Raw genomic sequence first — 24,804 nt, 5'->3', positions numbered from 1 at the left:
CCAGTGATTGAAGTTTTTATTATCTGCCTCCGTGACACCCGTAAGAGTGGGTTTAAGTGCCGCAGCTCTCTGCTGCAGGTCTGGATCCTTGCTTATTTTCTTCCAATCATGTTTCATACTGGCGTCAGCCCTAGGGAGACCCTTTCTGATCCCCTTCCCCTCCATTAAGAGGTCAAATGGGATGAACATGTGGTCGGTCCAGGTTAGAGGGCAGGGCGGTTTTACCTTTAAGGATGTTATATTTGTGCATACGCAGTCCAATAAATGTCCTGCCTTGTGCGTAGGGTCCCGTGTTAATAGGGTCAGCCCTAGTACGTCTATTAGATCTTTAAAACAAGACGCATTTGAATCTGAGTCAGAATCAAGGTGAAGATTTAGATCGCCTAAAACAGTAAAATTAGCAAATTTAAGGGCAAGATTGCTGATCACCTCAGCTACACTATCTAGGAAGTTTTTCTGTTGACCCGGTGGTCGGTATATCAATACTCCAGATAAAGTAAAAGTAGTGGTCATGTGTATATGGAGATTGAAACCCAGGCTTTCCGCCTCCCTGATATCTGGGAGTTCAAATGAGGTGCATTTGATCGATTCGCGATGGATAATGGCGAGCCCCCCCCCTCGTTGTATCTGCCTATCCAATCGCTGGATGTGATATCCTTGCGGCAAAGCTAAAACAACATCAGGGGTACACCAGGCTTTAAGCCACGTCTCTGTGACAAACAAGCAATCCAGATCGTTATCCGCAATTAGATCATGTACATGCGCTCCATATTTACACATTGACCTGGCGTTTATGAGTCCACCTCGAAAAGTAGTAAAGTTGTTAGGCGTAATGGTATGTATCTCCGGGATTAGCTCAGCTCTACAGTGTTTACAGCATGTGGGTCCCCGCCAGGTGTCTGCTTGCAGTGTGTTATGGCAGCAACTATCCTGGGTCTGCAGCGAGTATATCATATCTCTAGAAATATGTATATCGTGACTGGGATGGCCAAGGGGGGTGTCCCTAGTCCCGGCCGCGGCACGGACGGGCACAGACGGGCTTACCTCTGGCGCACCTCCGGCGCGCCATCGGTGTGCCCGCTGCGCGCGTCCGCTGCGCGCGTCCGCTGCGCGTCAGCCCCATGTGAGCTTTAAATAGGAGGCTCCTGATGGTCCTAGTGCAACCACTAGACCGTCACCTCTCTAAGATGGCCCCCGGAAATGAGGGTGATGGACTCCCTCTGTACCGCGCTAGTACTGATTCTGCCACTCACATAGACGGACCATGGGGCAATATTCTTCACTTTACCTGCTACACAGACTCCATCCTCGCTAGTAAAGCGCCCACCACCAACTTCCGCTCGATCCTGGCGGAATATCAACTCCGACACCCTAGCTAATCTGTTAGGCAACAATGTACCAATGCTAACATGTGATCGCAACCGGGATGCAGCCAGCTATGACTATTGGATTAGATCCGATATAGATCAAGTGCCCCCCATGAGATTGATCAACCAAAGAAGGAACAGAGCCACTGCCCCCTGATATTCTGTAGAGGTAAATACTCTGAAATCTAAGTGCAGAAGACTAGAACGCACTTGGAGGATAGACTATACCGTAGAAGGAAAAAACCACTATAACCAGGCTCTAACAGAATACAAAGCTGCCATTGTTAGGGCAAAGAAGGAATTCTACCCAATAAAATATCTAAACTCCAACAGGAAAATCAGTTCAGTCCTGATCAAACCCTATGTGACAATATGGCGTCTTTCTTCCAAACCAAAATTCAATCTATCTACACCATACTAGAGTGGACAGGTTCTGCCCCCCCAAACCTTACCCCTTGACGAACTGGAGCAAGGGCCAGCAATATCTAATCATTTGGTCAGTTTTTCACCTATTACGGTTGATTCTGTGAATAATCTTTTGCTGACCATAAAGTCTGCCTCTCCAGATGTTCCATGTCCCCAGACATTATTCATGGGGTCTCCAACCTAATTAGTCTGACTCTTGCCCCTCTACTAAACACCGTCATAAAGTCCGGTTACTTTCCTTTAGCGTGGAAGAAGGCTTGCATTAGGCCTATCATGGATCTATCCGCCGCGTCCGATACGGTGAACCATTCTGTTCTCACGCAATGGCTGGAGGCATTTGGGATTCCGCTCTGGCCCTTTTTACCTCCTTAATGGGATAATCTCAAATCAGACAATTTCCACCTTCCATGCGGAGTCCCTCAGGGGTCAGCGCTTTCACCCACACTGTTTAATATATATGTGATTCCACTGACGAAACTGGTTAAGCACCATGGCTTTTCACTTGTGTCATACGCTGATGACACACAAATCATGATTTCCATATCCTCTTCAGGAAAGGGGCCCTCAGCCAGGTTTCACTACTGTCTGGCCCACATTATTCAATGGATGAACCTCAATTATCTGAAATTGATTACTCAGAAGACAGAGGTGATGGAGTTCTGCCCAGGTCCTCCCATCTGGAACCCTGATTAGTGGCTGGAAGCGGCAGGAGCCTGTCCACTACCTGTGACCAAAATGAGAAACCTAGGTGTGGTGTTTGACACCCAGCTCAGCTTAATGGGACAGATAAATCAGGTTACCTTAACGTGCTACTTCACTTTAAGAATTTTGAGCAAGATCTTACTGTTCCTCCCGATGGAGTTGAAACAAACGGTGGTGATAGCACTCGTTGTGTCTCGAATTGATAATTGAAATGCTCTTTATCTTGGGGTGGATAAGAGACAGATGTACAAATTGCAATCCCTACAGAACGCAGCTGCCCGGACTCTACTGAACCTTCCTAAATATAATCACATATCTGGGGCCATTAGAAAACTTCACTGGCTCCCTGTTAAGGAGTGAACTGAATTCAAGGCGCTTTGTTTGGTTCATAAAACCTTACATGGTGGAGGACCCACAGAATATCTCAAATTATCCCAATGGTACACTCCGGGTCGCTCCCTGAGGTCAGCAGACCAAGCACTGGCTAAGGTCCCAAGAGTCAAGAAGACAAAATGGAGTGGCAGAAGTCTCTCATATTTAGCTCCCAAACTATGGAACGAGTTGCCACTTAATATCAGATCCCTATCAATACACACCCACATTCAAGCCTGTCTGAAAACCTGGCTCTTCCCTGCTAAGTAACAACCTTCTCTTCCTGGGCTTTCCTATATCTCTGCTATCTTAGCGCCAAGACGCCTCGGCAATCGAGCGATTTATAAACTTTTACTTACTTACTTCTTTACTTACTTTGAATGGATGTGGGGGTAAGTGAGTGTGTGTGAGTGGCTGTTTTGTACAGTAAGTGTCTGTGTGACTGGCTGTTTACCTGAGTATGTTGGTGTGTGACAGCTGCTATAGATGTGTGAATGGATATGTAAGTGGTTAACTGGATGAGTTAATTAATGTGTGAGTATCTGTATGGATAAGTGAGTGGCTGTGTGAGTAGCTATATGAGATTGCTGGTTGAGTGGCTGTGTGGGTGAGTAGCTGGTGAGTGGCTGTATTGGTGAGTGAGTGGCCCTGTGAGTGGCTCTATGGGTGAGTGGATGCTAGTGTGAGTGGCTGTATGGGTGAGTGGGTGTGTAAGTGGCTGTATAGGTGGGTGATTTGGCTGTGTTGGTAGCTGTATGAGTAAGTCAGTGGGTGTGTGTGAGTTGTGTTTCTGAAGAGGAATGCGAGGTGGTGTGCGTGTGTGAGTAGACATATGAAAGGTTATATGGGAGTGTGAGTGGGTGAATGAGTGGTCTGGGAATGATATCATCAGTGATGTAACTGACCACATCATGAGTAATATAATATGTGAAGTAGGGGGAGTGTGAGTGGTTGTTTTGGTGACTGGGTAGCTGTTTGAGTGTCTCTATGGGTGGGTGAAGGGTTAGTGTTGTATGGGTAAGATAGTGGCTACTTGAAAGGATGTGTTGGTAAGTGTGTGTGTGAGTGGCTGTTTGGCACAGTAAGTGTCTGTGTGACTTGCTACAAATTTGAGTAAGTGGGTGTGTGATTGGTGGTATGGATGTGTAAATGGGTATGTAAGTGGTTAAATGAATTAGTAAATTAATGTGGGAGTAGCTGTATGGGTATGTGAGTGACTGTGTGAGTAGCTGCATGCGTGAGTAAGTGCTATTTTTAGTGGCTGTGTGACTGAGTAGCTGGTGAGTGGCTAAAGTGGTGAGTGAGTGACTCTATAGGTGAGTGAATGCTAGTGTGAGTGGCTGTATGCATGAGTGAGTATGTGAGTAGCTGTAGGGCTGAGTGGGTATGTATGTGGCTGTACAGGTAGGCTGTGTTAGTGGCTGTATGAGTGAGTGGGTGTGTGTGAGTTATGTGTTTGTGAAGGGGTATGTGAGGTTGTGTGGGTATATGAGTAGACATATGAAAGGTTGTATGGGAGTGGGAGTGGGTGTATGAGTGGTTCTGTGAATGATGTCATCAGTGATGTCGTTTGAGATGTCATCAGTGATGTCACTGACCACGTCATGAGTGATATAATATGTGAAGTCATAAACAGTGCATTGCAGTGACATAAGTTATAGTTAGATCAGGTAACTGTAACTGCTGAATTTCAATGGTTTTGTATTAATTAATTCTGAGCTGAACTATAACAACCCTGTACCCTTTGTGTTTTTCAGTGAATTGCTAAGGTTTTTTTAAGTTCTATTTCCTAACTATAACGTCCTTGCGACCTTTGGCTTTTTTCAGTGAATTTCTACTGTTTTTAACTTTTTAATACTAACTGCAAACTGTCACCTTTGAGAGTGGCTGTGTCTGTTATGTTAGTGCCTGTATGAGTTTGTGACTGAGTATCTGTGTGGGTCTGTGAGTGGGTATGTGAGTATCAGTGTGTGTGTGTCAGTGAGTGAGTCTGTGAGTACCTGTGTGGGTTTGTGAGTGGGTCTATGAGTGCCTGTGTGTGTTTGAGTGGGTGTGAGCGTGCCTGTGTAGGTTTCTGCATGGATATGTGAGTGCCTGTGTGGGTCTGCGAGTGGGAGTATGAGTGGTGCTCTGGAGTTTGGGCATTTGCATACTTAGGGTATTCAAAAGAGTGACTCTTCTCTTAACAGTAGACGACAAGAAATAAATCACTCATCACAGCCACTACACATCATATTGTTATCCTATCATAATTCATGAGTTTTTTTACATCTGATCTTGTTTCTAATTTCCTCTACATCATGTTTCTTCTTGTGCAATAATTTTGTATGAAATGTCTGGATGATGGTTTTTCTGTCTCAAAATGGATTATGAACTATGAATATTGTATATGCGCAATGGAAGCTAGGCATGTTGCTTTTTGTATTTTTTTATTTTATATTTTTGTACTCTGTTAAGTTCTACACCTGTGCTACAAATAAAAAATAAAAATAAAAAAAAGTTCACCTCCATTAAGGATTTCATATCATTTTTCAACGTGGACTACGAGAGAAAACACACTTGCTTTGCCTTCGACAAGCCCAAGAAGTTAGGATCATTTACTGAAGTGGAGCTTCAACTGAGGCGCCTGCTATGTTTTATTTGTAAGTGCTTCTCGTTGAGGTTTAATTTCTGTGAAATCAGCACCAGGGACATAATTGAAACTCATTTTTACCAAAAAGAGTCCCAAGCTTGCCGAAAACATCTACCCAACTGGAGTACTTTTATTTGGTTAGTTAGTAAGTGCTACCTTGTTGGGTAAATCTCACCTGCATATTCTACACTACAGATGCATAAAGAACCACGAGGTGTGCATGAATTTTGGCAATGTGATTGTTTTTTGAGCGTTTTCATTCAAAAGTCTGTGATAACGTGAAACCTCGTCAAGAGAAGATAACGAGGCTACAAAGAGGTGAATCTTCACTAAATAGAAGTACTTCCTCTTAACTAAATGAAGTGCTTCTGTGTTTGGTGGAAATGTCCTTGTATTCCTCGGCATCAATAACGTGTTACAAAATCAGTGGGAAGAGCTCTCAAGGGCCATTTGTTAAGCTATCCATCAACATGGGAAAAGGTGGGAAGACCTTTACATACTACTAAGGAAAATGGGGAGTGGCCAGATGAGCAGAGCTTGCAGATGATTTTGTGCATTTGCATACTCAGGGTAATTAAAAGAGAGAATCATGGACTCTGCTCTCCCCAGGAGATAATGAAAAAGAAATCACTCATCACGGTCCCCCCACATCAGTTTGTGCTCCAATAGATCAATGATGGAGTCTCTTCCAATAAGGATTTCAGATAGTTTTTCAATGTGGAATACAAGAGGAAACACACTTGTGTTGCCTTCACCAATGCCCAAGAAGTTAGGATTGTTTGTGCTCTAGTGACGTGGAGCTTCAATTGGGGTACCTGGTATGTTTATATTTGTAAGAGCTTCCCAGGGTCCAGTCAAAATTTAATGGAGTGGCAAGCCAGGGGGCTCCGGGGACCCCATTCTGCAGCACACATCAAAGAAGCAGAATGCCTCTATTGATTGTTCTTGTGCAGGATGGTGTCCCTTCCTGCACAAAAACAATCATTCCAACAACATGGACACTCTTGTACCATGATGCAAGGGTGCCTGTGAGGAGGCAAGGCAGCCACTTATGCCATGAGAGATTTTCTTTTGATGCAGGGCAGAGCAACAAAATGACTTGCTGCACTACCCTGCTTGTAAATGAGGCGCCCCTATTTTGACTAAGGCATTCTGCTACCATACCTTTTTTCAACCCTGTGATGTCACTTTTAAAAAGAATAACTACAATATTTCATTGAGGCCAATAAAAGGTTAACCAATCAGCAATCATATTTGAACAAGATTCTCCAACTGCATCAACATACTAACGGCAGGAAATCGCAATAAGAAACCTTAGGTATTGGCCTGACTGCTGCTGTCTCATGCAAGAGTGGTGATCAATGTTTTGGTGTGCTGGCATTACATACCTAGGGCACTTCCAACATAGTCTAGAGCTCTGAATGACAATTATGCGTTATGTGTTTGCAGGCTGCAATATTATAGAAGTGGAGAAAAACAAGAAAGTGATTGGTGGAATTAATTCCAGCCACTGAAACTGTAATGGGGATATTCACAAAGACGGGCGATAGCTATCGCCATCGTCAGTCATCGCAAGAAAAGTTAACACTGCCTAACCCTGATTAATAGTGCCATGTTAGCAGGTATTTTCAAGCCCGCGGTACATGGTGATAGTAACAGGTAAGGGGTGTTAAACCCATGTACTAATCATCGCGATGGCAAATTAAAATCCTGCGTTAGCCGGCGATACGTTGTGAATGGCCAATTATCGGCTGAAATGTCCCATCATCACTACTTTTAGCTCCCGGCCCAACACTGCCCCTGCTGGAAGCCAGGTGTCAGTGTGAGACTAGCAGCATGGTGACCGCGGCAATCAGCTTCCTCGAAGTCTGACCATTTGTTTCAACCAAAAATACTGTCATTTTAGTGGTGCTAACTTAGGCAGACACCTTCCATTTGGAATACCTGCATCTTAAAAGGCTCCTGGCTGTGTTCCCTTCCATGCTGCAGGTAGTCGTCCTGCTTAACACCAGCAAAAGGCAGGTGTAAAATCCCTGGTGCTACTGCGGGTTATCCCCGGGTTTTGCTTCGCTTCGCAGATCCGGCAGTTCGTTGTGAATGTGGTGTTGTGGTTTTCTCATGTGTTTTTGCACGGGAACGCCTACTTTGCATCTTATTAGTGTTAGTTGGTGGTGTCCACCGTGGAGATAAATTTGGGGGTAGTTATCGCGAGAATACTGGTGTTGTCTGCTGTTTGCACCAGCTTGTGAATGGGGTGTTAATTCTATCACCACTTTTGATGCGTTAAAGTGGGGATAATTCGGAGAAAAGTCCTTGTGAATATGCCCCTAAATGTATTATTTTCTTATTGTGTCTGATACTCAGTTGTCTTAAGAGACATTTCAGGTGAGACTTTAATAGGTGTAGTGAGTAAACATAGGCATGCCTACACTTTAAAGTAAATTGTGAAGAAGCAACAGCAGTAGCTGCAGTGACAGTGATATATCCAATTCTGGTATGTCCACTCTGGTTTGTTGGCACAAATGAGAAGGACAGAAAAGATGGAAAAGCTTCCAGACCACAACAAGCATTGGCAAAGCTGACACGCCCGGCTTATAAGTGAAAGAGCTGATGTGTGGCGTTTTAAGCTCCGAGTGAATTTTCCCGATTCATGCCCATATATAGGTGCAATTCACATTGCCCTTATATAGGCATAGAAAATAAACCCTTATTTAGGCATAGCCCATGCTACCCAAATACACCATGGCTACTTCCACCCGTACCAAACGTCACAACAACTTCTTGCAAAAACCAGCTTAAGCAGTCAGGGACTTCCCCTTGCTTGAATTTTGATTTGTCCAAGAACTCAGTTACTTTACAAAGAGCAACTATTCCCTAGGGGTTCTTTCCTGAAGTTCATATGCCCGACTTTACATCAAACTATGGCATTCCTAAACACCTTCAAGGTATAAATATACCTTCACTTGCTCTAGCAAGATACAGTGGTTCGGAGCAGTTCGAAGACCTACTTGCCTGATGCAGCTCGCAACAGCAAGAGCAGACAAAGCGAACGCACTGATCAGGAAGCTGCCCTTCTCCTGCCGAGAATCCAGCTCCAGTGTTTCCGGCTCCCCTTGCGGGCTGTTGGGAAATCTAGTCCCGAGACAGAGATACCAGACCTCCTTCATTCTAAACAAGGTATGGAGCTGAATAGAACCTAGAAAAACCTTTGGTAGATTCTTGGCAAAACTAAACCTATGCTACACAATACTTACTTCTTCCCTCGTACTAGACTTAGGTTAGGTACTTTGGGGTAGGCGTATTTTCTAAGCACCAGTTAAATATTTTAGTCAATGTTATTTATGTATGTATTTTTATATGGTTTAGAAACCATACAATGCTCTTACAGAATTATTTCATATTACTGTTTACGCTGTACGCATTATACTTTGCAGTCTGAATAACGATTGTAGCAGTTCACCTCTCTTGCATGAGAAAGAAGACTGTTCAATAAACCCTTTTTATTGAAAACGCCCGTCTCACTATTTCTCTGCAACTCTGGAGAAACGAAGCAGGCACGATTGACTGAGTGAAATACTTATCTATTGTTTCCGTGACTCTGAGCGATATATTTGTATTCTTGGGAAACCAATCCCTTCTTGTCTATTCGAGAAAGTTTCTAGTGATCTCAGAGTTAGCTGGCACACACCCAATTAAGGGGCCGATTATGATGGCGGACGGACCTGAGTCCGTCCGCCACCATAGAGTAGGAGGGAACCTCCGCATGGGCTGCGGAGTTCCCTCCTGTGCAATTAGGATGTGACCGCCACCCTGGCGGTCACATCCTCTATTTTTAACATTGCGGCGGGTGCAGCTTCAAGCTGTACCCGCAGCAATGTTACAAATGCACGCATAGCATTTGTATGTAGAAAGTGGCAGGCACAGCGCAGTGCCTGCCGCTTTCTGCATACAAATGCAGGGGGGTCCCATAGGTACCCCCCATGTGCGCCCCCCACCCCCCCCTTCACCTAGGGGGCCCGCAACGGGCCCCCGCAGTGAAGTTACACATGCTTTTCCACGGCGGAAAAGCCGCCGCGGAAAAGCATGTTTGACAGCCCATCCTAATCTGGCTGACGGTGTCTGAGAGACACCGTCACCATATTAGAGCTTTTCCGCCACGGTTGTAAGCCAACCGCGGCGGAAAAGCTGCGGACGGAAACCAGGACCCACCAGCCATCCTAATGTGGCGGTGGGTCTTTGGTGGGTCCGCAGAGGATTTTCCGCATCCTCCGGGCCGGCGGTGGCTTCCGCCGGCCCGGAGGATGCGGAAAATCCTCCATCGTAATAGGCCCCTAAGTTTAGTATATTCGTCAAATCAATAGGATATATTATTCCAATGCTCAGAGCCTATTGGGAATATAGGAACTACACTACAGAGCTTCTTCTTAGTTTATTTATTGTGTGAATGTGTGAGTGGTTGACATGAAGGTGAGAATGAGTGCGTCAATGGATGAAATACTGAGGGGATACAGATGAATGGCAAGATGAAAAAATTAGTGCATTAATGGATAAAGGGAAATTGGCAGTGTATGGGGGCAACATAGGGTGACGAAGCTGGAGCAACAATGGTCAGGGTGGGAGAATGGTCAGTGAACAGGTAGGTCCAGTGAATGAGCGAAAGATTGAGCGCATGGATGAATGGGTAGATGAATGGGTGAGTGCATGAATGGATGAAGAGGGCAAGGACAGTGTTGGAAATGAAATAATCCCTTGATCAGAAAGCATGATATATTCTAGGGGTACCACTCTCTGTTGCAACTGAAAGGTCATGAACTGTACCCCCCAGGACAGTGGGCACAATCCACCAGACAGTATTGTAAGAAATTATTTTGATTTATTTAGAAATGTGTGCTTAATATGTTGAACTTTTCTCCACAAAAAATGAAAACACTGCACCTTTTACAACTACCCCTCATGTACATCTTGTATTCTAAAACGCAGCCATGATGTGTGTTTTCACTTATCCCGCTGGCACCGCATATATCCAAACTGTGCACTGTTCATCTGTATGGACTAGTTGTTGTAGAAAAACTACGAAGATAGGTTCTTGTAACCGTCAGGGCCCTTCCTGCCTGTATCATTTCTTATGTGTCTTCCATAGTTTTTGTTATCCAAGTTTGTACTGCAACATCCAATTATGTTAGGTTAGAATAGGGGATTATAATGCTCAGTGAGGGAATGGTGCTGGAATGGTGGCAACGGATGATGTATAATTCAAAAATTTGATTTGTTCAGCATTCCTCACCTTATGCTGAACGTGTCATTTCCGTTGACTTCTTTTGTGAATTTGTCTAGAAAAATTGAACATTTGGAAGTGAACCATTCTTCTGAGTCCCTGACCTTGGAGACTAAACCCATGCTGGCTTGTCTCATACTTTTGGCTTAGAATATTTTTGCCTTGACTTATTCTTTCTGTATTTATTACTACTTTATGCTAATTCCCTATACTGACTTTCCATGCGTTCTGATTAACCTTATATTTTTGCCTTCTGTATTAATTCCTAATTTTAAATTAAACCTTCATGGTTTCTAAACTCACTGGACTCCAATCTTTTTCATTGACTATGATGATTTATTTGCTGTCAGAACTCTTTTCTGTTGGGACACTTTGCCTTATATGTTCTTGAGGTTAACACATCTCCAATCCTGCCAACCCTTATCCTTAACTATCTGATAATATAGGGTCAGCAGGGTTAAGGGGCATTAGAAATGGCAGTGATTGAGATGTATAAAAAAGTGCAATGCCATGGACTAGTAGCACTTGGACAGCCAATTATACTGTCTCACGGTAACAATGGTGTATTATTCTACAACACCTCCACCTCACATGTACTGGCACATCCAGGACGCCAATGCCACATGCTTCTAACTCATGAAGAAAATGTTGGATATTGCCAGCATCACAGTTTAGGCTCGATAAACAGATGACGGTAACAAGTACACTGGTTCACATATGATGTGCATACTCAAAATGATTGTGTACTGTTGCATCAGTGTACACTAGGTAAAAGAACATCTCATTCCAGGCCCATGACCTAGTTGCTACCAGACTACAGACTCACTGTCGCAGTCTCTGTTTAACAAAGGCATCTTCGTGAGGGACTTGAGAGATGTAGCGAGTATCCCACATGATTCCTTATTTTAGCTGGCCCACATTTTTCTGGAAATAAAAGAGTAAGCCAACAATCCCTGGAGTCCTACTATTTTTAGTGTGAGTTCCCTTTAGGAAGGCAGTGATGTGACACCTGTGTGCTCCTCCTGTGGATCCATTTTGGTTTTATTGTGGGTTCACTTTTACTGGGAGGGCAGTGGTCGGCCCCTTTATCCCAGACCCCTCACTTTTATTCTGCTTGCTAAACTAAGCTAAATCCCATCAACGAATGCTTTAATATTGGTCCACTTTTGCATACCATACATTTATAGTTATATGGACATGCAGATGTTATGTGATCCTTAATGACAGCCGTCTCCACAGGCACTGCTGAAGTCCTCAGTGAGGAGATGGGTGTCATTTAGGATCATCATTATCAGCCTCTATTTAAAGTCATAGATAAAAGTCTGTGCCGCCTATGACTATATTAGCTATGAACAACTGTGCTCCCTGACTAAGTATGGTAAGTGATTCAACTTACCCCTATTAAACATGGAGTGTTCTAAAATCTAGATCACTCACTCACATTCTAGTCTTGATGAAGGCCACCTGACCCGAATGGACATTCTCTGGATGAAACATGTTGACCTCACATGAGGTGTAGTGGACCAATAACCCACTTAAGCACCGCTGTTTCCTTTAATCATATCCCTTTCCCGACTAATACATTTTCCATACAGGAAAGGAGATATTTGTAATCATTTTCACGGCTGCCACTACTCAGACAGTCTCCCACCAGATAGAGGACAGTAAATCACTTGGAGTACCACACCGTCAAGGGTTAAGACCAAATGATGATACTATCCACCTAACTACATGAGCGGGTAAAAAAACACATACCGCATACTGTGCATGTGTGGTTGAGGGTCTTCGATACAATTCTCTTGAGAATCTGGAATATTGACACAAGTGATTACTTCCCTTTTGATTACGAGACAGTTAACTTTGGACGCCAAATGAATCTCTGCTTCTCTGTCCCTCTTATCTTTTTGAGTTGATAATAACTACTTAACCCCACAATTCTAGCATGCTATTCAAAATTCTTAATATTTTAAAGTCAATACAAATGTGCTTTCTTTAGGTCAATAGGGGAATATTTTATTCATGAAACAATGTTATATGCTGGTTCAGACATATCAGGGGGCTCATTTTGTTTATCAGCCTCAATTTATATCTGAATACTGTTTAGTGTGACTAGCAATTGCCTTCAGTTTATTTAAAATACAGTATTTTCCAGAATCCACTTTCCAGTCTAATACAGTGATACACAAATCATCAAAACTACTAAGTGGTCTCTCTGAATGACAAGACGTATGTTCACAAATCTTAAATATCATCCAATACCTATAGAATCTTCTAACAAATACTTCACAGATCTCTTAGAGCATTGTAAACAAAGCACAGGATATCTCCTCATTTCTGACTTTTCGAAATATCATAACAAGTTAATTTTCACAATCTTCTGATTCTAGCTCCATTTCCTTCAGCTGCATTACGATGAGGTTACTCATCCTTGGCATGTTCATGCATGTACATATTCACTGTACCCACAGTCAAATAATACACGTGAAAATAAAAAATAATAAGACAAAGGATCACGCTGGGCACTCCATATTTATCTGTTGCTAATATGAAAATACACCTTGGTAATAATGGGGAGCATAAACAGTGGACGTCTTTGCCTAGATTCCATTATGCAGAATATCCATGGCATTCCATGATGTTCTTGATTAAGTTAACCACTGTCAAAAGGTGTACGGTCAATGTGCAATTTGTAGTGTACTGATAGCAATAGAGACAACTTAAAACTTAGTTAAATAGTTTATCTAACAGTGCTGGTCTAGATAGGAAGCACTGTACATGGCCCATGACAGTACTAGATTATGTAGTTTGTGGAAGTCACCCTAGTCTCAACACAGACTGCCATTAACAGGATAATAAAGTGGCTAACCAGGTCTTTTGGGTGTTTCCCACAATACAAGCCTTTATACTTTCCAGGGAAACATGCTGGTCAAATAGGGTATATGTTCCAGACATCAGATACTGGACCTGTTTGTGTACAGTGAGAAGAGAGTTATTCTTTACTCTGTTTAGTGTCCTGATCCATTAGTATGAGATAAATGCCTTATTCTTCTGAACGGTCTTTTGTATGCCTTGGAAGCCTTTCTGCTAATCCTGAAAATAGTGATCAAAGACCAGCAAGCAGATGCTAAAGGCTATCGTGATCATGGTAGTGTGGATACCAAACTCTTGTTTTCCCCTCCTTTACTAAGTAGCCAGAGATTCAGTATGACAGAAGATACAAGTCTAGCTATTGTGGAATGCCCAAGGGCCAATGTGACCTCAATGAGATGCACCAGGCGCTCAGTTTAAAATTTGAGTGATTGGGGCATCAGTATCATGATGACCTCTCAAAAGAAGAAGTGCATGTAATGCAGGTGTGGTAGTGGCAAGTTAGGGGGGTGTTTCAATTGATCTAAAAAACATCAGTTCCTAGTGCCTCTAATGTGCCCCAATTGGAGAATTATGACCTTGTGTTTGTTGGTTCCCTTTTGAGAATCTTCTCGGGCAGTTAGATTGAATTTGAAAACGAGAACCTTCTTTCGGTATATTTTCTGAATTAAGCAAGGTAATGAGGGGAGGCGCGCGTCGGCAGCGATGCAAGATGGCCGCTCGATAGTTTTCCTCCATCACACTGAGGATCTTTTTCTCTTCGGAGGATAGTTTACCGGCACTGTGCAGGAATGTCGATCCAGCGGATGGCATCAGAGCCCCCCTGGAGCGGCAGCGTAGGTTTATAGACCTTGAATTGGTCTATTTTTCTTTTTACTAGCTTTTCTCTTGCTGCTCCCGGCACGCTTCGTTTAGCAGCTGCCATTTTGAGAGCTTCTCGGCTTGTTTTTCCTCAGAGGTTTATGCGCTCACTGCTTTTCTTCTTCCATATGGCAATATTTGCGGGAAAAATAAAGAGACTCTGTTTATAGACTTTCCCATGTTTATAATATTTTATGGACAAACTAAAAGGGCAGCGTAGCTCTTATAAGTACATAAAGTGTTGACCTTACAGAAGCATACTGGCATTTTTTAATTGTCATAATTGAAAGAGACATTTCATACATCTTTTTTGTTTATCTTTCAATTGGCCTGTTTTACTGGTCCTCTTCACTTAGGTTGTACTGTTTCTAACTTGTCTTCGTGGTTACTGAAGGATTCCGCTCAATAAAAATATGGAGGTGGTGGAGTCAACTAAATCTCAGTCTACCAGCAACCCCACTGCTAATAGTCGCAAAGACCCTGGAGGTAATCCAAAAAAAAAAGCTAAAAAGGATCCCTCTTCTCCGAACAAATCAGTTTTGCCTTTGACTCTGGAAGACATCATGGATGAGTTGAAAACCAGAAAACCTTTTATGATGGATAACAATGCAACGCTTCAGAGAATTGAAGAGAAATGATCATCTTCAAAGCACAAATGTTTCTAGCTAAAATCAATGTATATATACATATGAGCTTGTAAGCACAATTGTTTCTCCCAAAGTTTTGTACGCTCTTTATTTGCTTATGCTCGTGACAAACTTGCTGTACTAAGATTAAGACTAAGTAACTGTGAATCGCTCTGATACCCTATTGGGTCATGTCCGCACTATATAAAACACTGAATAAAAAAAAAATCCGGAATCTAGACTTAGAGGTTAAACAGAAGGTTAGCGACGTTCAGGATGATAACCTATCAAAAGAAGTATCTCAGCTAAAGAAACTAACAGAGGACCGGAAGAACCGAAACAGGAGCAATAATCTACGCATATATGGCATACCAGAAGGTTCTGAAGGCTTCGACATGATCAACTTCTCAAAGATCCATATACCAAAAATAGTTGGTCTACTGACTCTTGCAGATCGCAATATCCAAAGAGCACACAGGATTGGCCCCCTTGGTGCGTCAACCTCACATAGACCATGAGGGATCATTGCCTATTTTCTTCAATATTTGGATCTAATGATGATACTCACAGCGGCTAAACAATGCAAACAAATGCTGTGCTCTGTTCAGAAGATTTTCTTCAGTCAGGATGTCTCCAGTGATACAGCTCACCGCTGGAAGGAATTTTTACACCTCAGACCTACGCTGCGATCCATGAAAGCTCGTTCCAGACCTATACATCCTTGCTTTTTCAAGGTCACTTACAAGGATAGGACTGTCACTTTTACAGACCCCATAGAGCTAAAGAAATTCATACATATGCACAAGGGAGAAGAAATGTAACTCAGTAACTCCTAAAATGTGGCAATTTGTTTTTTTCTTTTTTACAGGTCCCTGGCTCTCTCTTGTTTTGATGTATGTATCTTCATTCATATCGTCTCCTAGTCCTAATGTCTACGTCTTGTTCAGCTATGCAGTCCCCTTGCTGTTTGGTAAGTTCCATTAGCACTGTGATTGTTATGTTCTTTTTGTTTTATAGTATTCCCTTCACACTTGTTGATACTTTGATCATTTAATCTCGGTGTCTCGATCTTTTCAGCGGCGTCTGTTTCGTTTTTCTTCTCGTTTCCGCCCCCTCAACATTAATGTCTTTTTTGGTCTTCATTCTTATGACTAAAGTCCAATTGCTTTCTGTAATCTCTCTTTTCTATTTACATCAGGGGAGACCTTGTTCTTCCCTAATTCCCTTCTCCTCTTCATCTCATTTCCTCTTGTTTCTCTCTTTAACTTTCCCTTTCCTCTTTTTTCTACTATGTAGCGAACTTTCTTTATGTAACTTTTTTTCTTGTCTTCTTCCAACTTTTTCCACCGGACTTCTCTTGAATGGATAAATCTCATCTTTACTGTAAGTCTTTCCACTGTTTGTTCTCTAACTATTCCTTAGGTTCTTCTCCATGAGTAATTTACGTATTGTGTCATGAAATGTTAAATGTCTTCGTAACCCGGTTAAAAAGCAAAGGGTATTGTCTCATTTATCAAAATTAAACTGCCAAATTGCTTTATTACAAGAGACTCACCATAAAGAACAAGACATAGCTTCCATATGAAGACAATGGGTTGGGAGTGTTTTTAGTTCCACTGCTGTAAATAACAGAAAATGGTGTTCTTATATTGTTTCATAAATCGTTAAGTATTCAGCTATTGAATGTATTTAAAGATGATGCTGGAAGATGGCTTTTGTTAGATATTAAGATAAATAACACACAATTTTTTATTTGTAACGTCTACGGTCCAAATGGAGTAGATTTGTTATTCAGGAATGACTTTTCCTCTCTGTTATCTTCCCATGCATCAGAGAATCTCATAGTGGGGGAGACTGTAATCAACTCATGGACCCATTTCTGGATCTTAGATCTCAGACAAGATTTATTCCTTCCAAAATGCACAGAGCCTTTCAGAGAACCATATACTAGAGGGTAAGCTGATGTTTGGAGGGCATCACACCCCGATGTCCTAGAATTCACTTTCTTTTCTCCTGTTCATAATTCTCACTCTAGAATAGATTACATGTTTTTATCCAGCATACCCTTCAATTTCTAACACATGCTGAGATAGGTTCCATTCTCATCTTGGATCATGCTCCCGCCATTGTACACCTGGAGTATCCCAACTTCATTCCTCCAACTCACAGATGGAGATTTAACAACACTCTCCACTAGATCAACAATTTACAGAACAATTTACAATATTTCTATAAGAATTGTTTATGAATAATCTTACCTCAGACACACACATTAACTTTATTTGGGATGCCTTTAAAACAACCCTAAGGGCTTTTATATTAGATTTTGGAGCAAAAAAGAAGAGGAGGGTTCCTAGGTTCAACTTTTAGATCAGATTAAAGTTTTAGAACATGAATATTTCTCCTTTAATTGCAATGATACGTTAGTTAAACTTACTAAGACCAAACTGCTATACAACAAACAATCCTGGGACAATGGCTGTGGTAGTCTACTTCATTTTAATGCAAAAATGTAAGGTGGTCGGAACAAGACTGGCAAAACTTTGGCTAATTACTTTAAAATAAGAAAGCAGAAATCTAAGATTGTTGCTATAACAGACTCAACCGTTGTCAGTTATATTAGTGACTCCAAAATATTAATACTACACAAAACTATATACCCAAGAATCATCTCCTTCAAATGAACAATTAGATGTTTTTTTCAAGAAATCCCTAAATCTCCTGATAGTAGTGTACAACTGTCTTCTCTTGACTCACCACTGTCAGAACAACATTTTTTAAATGCCATCAATCAACTTCCAAAAGATAAAACTCCCGGGCCTGATGGCTTACTGTACGCTTTTATTTACATTTCAGACATCTTTTAATTCCTAAGTTATCACATCTTATTGCTCATTTCTTGACCACAGGACGGGCACAAGGTTCGTTCTCCCAGGCTATGCTCTGCTTACTCCCTAAGAAAGATAAAGATCTTTCTCAATGCAGCAATTATAGGCCTATTTCTTTGATTATTACGGATTGTAAGATATTTGCTAAATTGCTGGCACTCCGTATTAACTCTGTTATTCCTGATTTTGTCGATATTCATAAATCAGGATTTGTGAAGGGAAAATCTATTTCAGACAATTCTAGAACCTTGCTTAACATCATTCACTTAGCCTCTAAATGTAATTCTCCCTTAGCTACTATAACTCTAGATACTTTGAAGGCTTTCGTTTGGGCGAATTGGGAATTTATGTTTTGTGCATTGAAATGGCATGGTTTTAGTCCTCATTTTCTCCAATATTTTCAGTTATTGTATTCCGAACTCTCTACCACTATTTGGGTCAATGATAAACAATCCCACGATTTTCCTCTTCATAGAGGGACTAGACAGGGCTGCCCTTTATGTCCACTTTTATTCATTTTATCATTAGAACCCTTCTTAGAAACAGTTCACCGATCTCCAGCCTTTTCAGGTTTTCAATTTAAAAGTTTGGATACAAAATATACAGAATATGCTGATGACATTTTGCTATATCTATCCAATCCTGATACAGCTTTACTGGAATTTGTTTCACTAGTAAATACATATTGTGCAGTTTCGGGATACAAACTTAATATAGATAAATCAGATGTCAAGCCACTAAATAAATATTGCCATCCAGATATTTTTAAAGACTCTGGGTTCATGTGGAATTCAAAAAGTATTAAATGTCTAGGCATCCTCTACTCCAATATTATTAAAGAAATTATTAAAATAACCTTAACGAGATTATGACAAAAATCACTACCCTGATAGAGAGTTGTTCCCCTTTATTTCTGTTCTGGTAGGGTAGGCTAGCCACAATTAAATTGAGGTTGCTACTAATCTTAAATTTTTATTTGTCAATGCTTCCAGTTTCTCTTTCACATACCTTTTACAAAACTATTAATCGTTCTTTGACTCAATTTTTAGGGAACAAACTCAAACCTCGAATCTCCTTAGCCCGCCTTTAACAACCCAAAAATACGGGTGGGGTTAACTTTCGCAACTTTAAATTATATCATTCGGCCTTCACACTGAAGCATATTTGGACTTCACTTTCGGAAACCCATGCAGATTCATCTACAGTTTGGGGGCAACGAGAACTTACACAATTTACATTCTTTGCTTTCGTGGAGATGGTTCACATCACTCAACTCCCAAAGGTATTTCTTTCTCCAATACTTACTCATTCTATAGCTATTGGAAAACCCTGAATTATCTCCTCCAATTCCTGCTCTGAAAGTATTTCACAAACTCCAATTTGGTACAATAAACACATACAATTAAATAATAGAGTTCTTTTATGGAAGGAATGGATGGATACGGGAATTATAGTCATAGGTCACCTACTCTACAATGGTTCTCTGCTGGACTTCTTGGGTATTCAAGAAAAATACAAAATATCTACTTATTATGCCTCCCATTATCAGCGCCTTACACCTCTTCTTATCCTTTATATTTCACAACAGCCTGATATTGCTTCAAGCACATAGCCTCCTTCTTCCCGCAAGATTTTTCTTCACAAATGAAGGACTCTGGTATATATAAATTATTGATTGGTTCCTCTAAGTCTAATTCAAAATCAAAAACAGAGCTGATGTGGGAAAAAGATCTTCAGCATGAGTTTTCGGCTCATACTTGGAGATCAGCATGGGCCAAGATCCATACCTCTTCTCGTTCAGCAAGTACAACACAAACATTATATTATTTCTATAACAGATGATATGGAGTGGAGAAGTGTGGCTCAATGGTTAGAGCGGCAGACCCTGATGCAGAGGTCTGGCCTGGGACCAGGGTTCAATTCCCCGCCTCGGCGAGTCTTGGGCTCAAAATTCCACGGACCTGATAATTCTCGCCTCGGTGCCTATTCCAATCATGGAGTCCCACTCTGCAACTCTGGGCAATAGCTTGCTTAATCTCCACAACGGCCCCCACAACGCTAAGGATGCCTGGCCTCCACCTTGGGGGTGCCCAGGAGTGAACGCCTCACAGGGAAAGCCAGGATGGGTTCCACAGCGGTATACATATAAGCGCCTTGAGACCCTTGCGGGTGAGTAGTGCGCTATACAAGTATCAATTTACATATATGTTACCCCTAATAGTCTATATAAATTCAAAGTTTCTACTACCACAAAATGTTGGTCTTGCTCATGACAATAGTGATCTCCTCCATATGTTTTTGAATTCCCTTTAGTTAATAAGCTTTGGCTACGTATATGAGATAAGATTAACAACATTTTATCTTCAAGCAGTTCTTTTGATATCCTGCACATTTTTCTGGGGGGCTCCTCTCCCCTTTGGAGTTCCCAATGTATGGTTGGGAAATTCACTGACTTGTCGATTGCTCTGGCTTTACAAATATTTCCAACAAATTGGAAGGATACTATTAAAATTACTTACATCGGATGGTGGAATCTGTTATGTCATCACCATAGATCGGATGAAGCTCATGCTACTTCTCTCCCTTTAATGAACAAAAAATATTTATTATGGTCACCCCTTACCTCATTCCTATCTAGGCAATCAGCTTGATCAACATCTAAGGTTAACTATGACCCCCCTTTAAGATTATAATGTTTATGACATATTTATTTTTAATACTGCATAGTTGTTAACTGTTTGCTACATGATTAAATTTAGCATTATATTTTTCTTTCCTCTTTCTCTTCTTCCCCCTTTTCTTCTCCTTCCTTCTTCCTTTTCCTTTCTTTCCTTATTGCTTTCTTCTTTCTCTCCTCATAAAAATGATTAAAATGCATTTTATATATTTCAATTCAAGTTCTTAGGTTCATCATGTATTAGTATATGCTATGTTTACGTCAAATGGTTTCTATGCGTTGGTTTTCTTCCTTGTATTTAAGAGACTGGTGTATTATCCATATTACTTTATTTTTCAATATTTGCTTGGATTGACTTAAGGATGATTATTTTCATTAGTTGTAAATGCTTTTTGTTCCTTACTCCCTCTTAATAAAGCATTTCTAAACTCAAAAAAGCAAGGTAATGAGGACTGAAGGAGTTTTGTCTATGCCCTTTATCAGCAATCATCATTACAGTGAGTTTTCTCTTTCTCATCCCATTACATCCATAAATAATAATGGCATTGAGGTCTATTGGTTTGAGTGTGAAACCAACAAGAAGGCAATGTCCAATTTCATCTTTTGGGAGACAAGATGAGGAGAGGCCAAAAGAAAAAATAAAAGGAAAATGTCTAGTCAACGATTGAAACAAGGTAAGGATCTGTCTGGTTATTTCTACATATTTCAGGAGTAAGCACACAAAGAGGAGAATAGAAGTAGGAATCATGATTTCATTAAATACTCTAGGCATTAAATACTTTTCAATCAGGACAGGTTCTACCATTCAAAGAAATACTAATGTTCAAAGCCTTTAATGAGTGGGTAGCAGTGGACACATATGCAAGCAGGGGCAGCTCCTCCATGTGGGCGGAGGAGTGTCACCCCACTGCATTCTGGCAGTGCGAGAAGCAGAAACATAAAATAGTATTTATAATATCATTTTATGTTTCTGCTTCTCGCACTGCGAGAAAGCAGAAGGGTTTGGTTGGAGGTGGGCTGGTGGGGGGGTCTGCTCGAGGGCAGGGGTGGAGTTGCTAGCCCATTGCTGCGGGCCCTGACTATTTGGTCGGCCAAAGAGTCATGCGCACTCTCCCTTTTCTCCATGTAGGCTGCATGCAGCCTAAATGGAGAATATAGCCTCCCCATAGATGGTCGGTCGGCGCCCCAACCAATCACAACACTGCCATTGTAGTGTAGGGATTGGCTTTTGGGAGGTGAGGAGGCTGCCTGTTTCCTGTTCCTGCAGAGGCGGGAAAGCAGGAGCCAGAGCTGAGGCTTAGAAAACACGGGACCCGGGAAGGTAAGTGTTGGACTTGGCCCTTCTGGCAGGTTCACCCCTAAACTTTTTGCTTTTAATTGTGACCTGGTGTTAGTTATTTTTGGCTTCTGCGCATTTTCACTGTGTCCCAGTGTAAAGTGCGTGCGCACTCTGAGTGCATGTTGTGAGTTTGGCCTGCCCTCCCATAGGAATACATGGGGGATGTGAGTGTCCATGGTAGTTCCTGATGCGTGGGGAGTGCAGGGGCGAGTTTGGTATGTGCGGACTCGTGTGATTAAATGCTGTGCGATGATGTGTGCGGCGTTAATGTGTCTAGTGTGGAAGTGCCACTTCTAGAAGTTGGCATGTCTGTGTAATAAAGGTGAAATGACTGACTGGCTTGTGATTGGCTGGAGCTGGCTGGTGAGCCTGGCTCCAGGAGTCAGAATGGTTCTGCCCCGGTGGTGAATAGAGAGACTGACAGCCAGATGGGTGGGAGGAGTGCACCTGGGACTTGAATAGGGCTGGGCTTTCCCTACACAATGCTGGCTCCGCCCCCCTGTGGTGCGACTAATGACCCTAGCCTGTCCTGTGAATGGGGACAGGGCTGAGCACAACAGAGTGCTCCAAAACCAGTTGCATCTGGTTTTTCCCTTAACTCTGCAGCCTAGACAAAGGATTAATGTGTATAAAAAGGGGCTGTGACCCCTTGCAAAATGTTCTTCCTGATCCTATCTTGAGGGGGGCCTGCTGCTGGACGCCAGGAGGACCGCCACTGGGGACTGCCTCCCTGCCTGGAGGGCCCTGTGAGCTGGCCCCTAGGCCCAGCCTTTCCCCCCCCACCTTCTACAAGACTTTCCTCAACTTTGTTTCCTGTAGTCCATGGGAGCGCTTTATTTTTCAATGCAGCACCTGGGAGCACTTGATTTGCCCTAGGAGGCTCTCTGCAGCATCGGGCTGCTGGGGGAGAAAGAGGGATCCCCCCTTGCTTAATTTTTGGTGCAGGTGCCCACCCTGCGTCTTTATTTGGTGTATTATTGAGGCGGGTGCCTACCCCGCTCGGTATTGGTGCTTTCCAGAGGGGGCCTACCCCTCATTGCCCGCATCACGTTATTTCTGTTACGCAGGTGCCCACCCTGCGACTTGACCCCCCTTTTTGCAGCCACCAATTTCGGCTTCGGAAGCCTACCCCTCCTTGCCTGCTGCAAATCGCCGAGTTTTAATGACTAATCCACAAAGGGTGCCTACCCCGTGTTGTGCCGCCGAGGAGTGCCCTGATCGGGAGCTCTCGTGCATGCGGCCAACCGGCGAGCAGGACTCCAGTAGGGAGGGAGTCCCCCGGCCGCCACCTGCGGAGAGCGCTGTGTCCACCCGGAAGAGCCCAGTAAGGAGAGGGCATCGGGAGATGGGTCTTGCTTGTCCCCTGAGCGGCCCCCACTGGATAGTGGGCCGCTCCCACAAGGCTCAAAGGGTGCATTTGCTGATTTCGAGTCCCCCGAGCAGGACTCCAACGAAGGGGGCATTGGCTGATTTTGAGTCCCCCGAGCGGGACTCCAACGTCGGGGACATTTTGTTTAGAGCCCTGTGGCTCCCACTTCTTTGGGGGTATTTCAGAGGGTAGAGCGGCCCCGGTTGACAGCGGGCCGCTCCCCCCAGTTTGGCAGCATTTGTCAGAGCCCTCAAGGCTCAAAGAGGGCATATTTATTTCAGAGCCCTGTGGCTCCAACGTGAACGGGGGCATATTTTATTTTAGAGCCTGTGCGTGGCTCCAACGATGGGGGCAGTTTGTTGTTTAGAGCCCACGAGGCTCCTGAGGGTGCAGGTGATTATTCCTCGAGCCCACGAGGCTCCCACGTTGTATTGAGGTCCTATTGTATTTTGAGAGCCCCACAGGAGAGCCAGGAGGCACGCTGGTTCCAGGCTCAGTCCACAGCTGCCCAGCAGCTGCTTCGTTTAGGCCCTTACGAATCTTCTTTGGCTGTCTGCGCAGCCAGCCCAGACATTCTGGACATTGGGCCTGTAAGTCCCTGAGAGGCCAGGTTGGCTCGGGGTCAGTGATGTGATTTTTGCACAGATTTGATACTTACCTAATGTGAATTCTACATTCATGCAATGCTTATGCCTATACCTCTACATGTGTGTTTATGCTTAGGAGATTGTTTTTCCTAATATAGGTTATACTAGTGAGTTCATGGTTCCCTGCGTGATATTTGCCTAAGGTGTTTAGGATTGCGTAGTGGGTACTTACCTTTTACCAGTGGTTACTGGTGGTGTGCTATATTTGCTATTTTGTGCTACAGTTATTATATGTGCTATGTGCTAAGCGTTATTCCTACAAAGTGCTAATTCTACCAAGTGCTAATCTAAAAGTGCTTATTCCTGACAGTGGTCCATGTGGCCTTGCCCCGTGTACATAATCCCCTGTAAATTCTGCCCGTGCCAGTGGCACAGTGTAAATTGTGTGTTTATTATCTAATGTGTTTGGCATAATATAAAGGCTATTTTTATATATAACCTTGTGTGGAGTTTCGTTTGTGGTGGGCCTTGGGTGTTGTTGCTGGGTGAGCGCGCAAACGCTTTACTCCTCACTCCGGGATAAGCCTGACTGCTCGTGCCAAGCTACCAAAGGGGTGAGCAGGGGTAATCTTTGGCGGGTGACTTCCTTGCCCTGACTAGAGTGGTGGTTTCTGCCTGGCTTTGGCGCAAGCCTTAGCCAACCAGAAATCCCTATTTCTAACAGTAAGTTTTATTTAATTTTTTAAAATATTTTAAACCCACTCGCCCATCCCTCACACCCTGCGTTTATTATTTAAACATCCCCCTTTCTTTTC

At 42.8% G+C, this 24,804-nt stretch overlaps 1 protein-coding gene across 1 annotated transcript in view; it reads right to left on the bottom strand.

Annotated features, from left to right (window-relative positions):
- IL31RA (interleukin 31 receptor A) overlaps positions 1-24,804 on the bottom strand; it is an 883,863-nt gene that overhangs the window by 271,494 nt on the left and 587,565 nt on the right. The gene's annotated exons all lie outside the window — the stretch shown is intronic.

The sequence above is a fragment of the Lissotriton vulgaris genome, chromosome 3_1 (genome assembly GCF_964263255.1).
Source record: "Lissotriton vulgaris chromosome 3_1, aLisVul1.2, whole genome shotgun sequence".
In the NCBI taxonomy this organism is placed as follows: Eukaryota; Metazoa; Chordata; class Amphibia; order Caudata; family Salamandridae; genus Lissotriton; species Lissotriton vulgaris.
This window is presented reverse-complemented; position numbering and strand designations above follow the sequence as displayed.